The 2500-nt window shown below is 43.2% G+C and overlaps 1 protein-coding gene across 1 annotated transcript in view; it reads right to left on the bottom strand.

Moving 5' to 3' along the window:
* folr (folate receptor) overlaps positions 1-2500 on the bottom strand; it is an 11466-nt gene that overhangs the window by 589 nt on the left and 8377 nt on the right. The gene's annotated exons all lie outside the window — the stretch shown is intronic.

Here is a 2500-nt window from a genome sequence, read left to right as displayed (position 1 = left end):
ACGAGGTACCTTTGGAAACCTTTTTTATTTTTATTTAGCCTTTATTTAACCAGGAAAGGTCCCATTGAGATTAAAAATCTCTTTTTCAAGAGAGACCTGGCCAAGACGGGCAGCAGTGCAATCCAAACACATAGTTACAGACGAAAAATACAACAGAAAACACAGAGATGCAACAGTAATACAATTTACACATGTGACTTGGTGATTTGGCTATACGCTAGTTAAAAACATGAACATACTGTTAAATCAACCTCTAAAACCTTCATAGTGGATTTAAAAACATCGATTGAGACCTGCTCCTCAAGTTTGAGATCATTTTGTAGCATGTTCCAGGCAGAAGGAGCCGAATAACTAAAAGCCATTTTCCCCTTTTCTGTTCTGACTTTGGGAACAGACAGAAGCAATAAGTCCTGTGATCTTAAGGAGTATTTCCCAGTACTTTTTTGTATAGTGTAGGCACAGAGGTAAGAAGGAAGAAGACCAAGAATTGCCTTATAAATAATGATGTACCAATGAATAAGTCTACGAGTAGACAATGCAGACCATCCAACCCAATCATACAAGGTGCAATGATGAGTACGATTTCTACAGTTTGTGATGAATCTCAAAGCACCATGGTAAACAGTATTGATTGCATTGAGGCACTGAGAGGAAGCATGCATGTACAGAACATCACCATAATCAAGCACAGGCATGAATGTAGCAGCAACAAGTCTCCGTTTAACCTCAAAAGAAAAACAAAACTTATTTCTGAAATAAAAACCCAATTTCAGCTTCAGCTTCTTCACTAGGAGCTAATTATGTGGTTTAAAAGAGAGACCATCATCAATTAAAATTCCAAGATACTTATATGAAGAAACAATCTCGATGTCTTTTCCCTGAGAAGTGACAATGGATGGTAGGCTCAGTGGCATTTTTCGTGTATTTCTGAACACCATAAGTTTAGTTTTGGCCGAATTTAAGACAAGTTTCAGTTGGCACAAGGTATTTTGTACAACATCGAAAGCAGATTGCATTTATTTAATTTAGGGCCCTTCCACCCTCTGGCCCTTCCAGCTGACATTAATTAAGTACTCAGGACTCCGACTCAGATTGGGATTCAGATAATAGGGTTAGAGGGTTAGCGAAAGCTAACATGCCTTGTGGACTATGGAGATTCACTTTCGCAACATCCGGCTTAGCACAGTGGTTAGCATGTCGGCCTTACAAGCAGCAGGTAAAGAGATCGAATCCCGATCAACCATATGTCTGACTTTTGAAAATGTCGGGACCATCCTTGACCCTTGTCAAACACGTCTCATGTCACCACATCAGTCTAGCTGATTCCTTGTTTGCTTGCAGTTAAACTGCTTGGCCCCCACATTCATGCTTGCAGGTATATTTATCATTATTATTATTATTATTATTATCGTTAATATTATTATTATTATCATTAGGCCTATTACTATTACTATTATTCTCATTATTATTATTATCATTATTATTATTATTATTATTACGATTATCACCATCATCATTGTCATTATTTGTTGTTGTTATTATTATTGTTGGTGTTGCTGTTGTTATTATTATGTGAACAATACACAGAGAAATGAAGTGCGATTGGTCAAACTGTGTAGCTCCTAAAGTGATGTTTTATGGTGTGTGTGTGTGTGTGTGTGTGTGTGTGAGAGAGAGAGAGAGAGAGAGAGAGAGAGTGTGTGTGTATGTGTGTGTGAGAGAGAGAGAGAGTGTGTGTGTGTGTGTGTATGTGTGTGTGTGTGTGTGTGTGTGTGTGTGAGAGAGAGAGTGTGTGTGTGTGTGTGTGTGTGTGTGAGAGAGAGAGAGAGAGAGAGAGTGTGTGTGTGTGTGTGTGTGTGTGAGAGAGAGAGAGAGAGAGTGTGTGTGTGTGTGTGAGAGAGAGAGAGAGTGAGTGTGTGTGTGTGTGCGCGCACAGGGTGCGTGTGAACCGTCTAGTGCAGTAGCATAGTTGCGTAGAGATGTTTGTAGTTAGTGCATGTTGCACTGCCTTGTGGGTAAGCCTATTAGGCACGGCTAAGGGAGCACTCCCTGACAGAAAAGCAATGCGCTGGCGGTGCGCAACAGACCAAGACCAAGGACCCAGCAGCCTCCTGCAGCCATGATGGGGGACTGGTCGTCGTGGGCCCCCCCACGCCACCGGGGTTACCTCATCCTGGTGAAGATAGTGCTACTGGGAAGAGTGCACCCCCTATGGCACTTGAAAACTTCCTTGCGCAGGTATCCACCTCTGACCATGCTGAACAGTGCCTGGACCTTACATCTGGTTGAAGTCTGGCGGCGATGGGGTCTCTGGCGACGGGAGCAGGTAGGAATGGACTGGGAGCTCTTAGCTAGAACCCTGCATGACAGCGGCACAGGGTATATGGTCGCTAACAGCTGGGGCTGAGTGGCAGCTGTTTTCGGCAGACCCCTGTGCGTTTGAGCAGCCCTATTTAGGGACCGCACTGCTCACCCCAATTGGGGAAGGGCCTAGAAAAGG

This window comes from Borostomias antarcticus (genome assembly GCF_949987555.1).
Source record: "Borostomias antarcticus genome assembly, chromosome: 1".
NCBI classification, from domain to species: domain Eukaryota; kingdom Metazoa; phylum Chordata; class Actinopteri; order Stomiiformes; family Stomiidae; genus Borostomias; species Borostomias antarcticus.
Note: the sequence above shows the minus strand (reverse complement) of the source record. Positions and strands in the feature narration are given on the sequence as shown.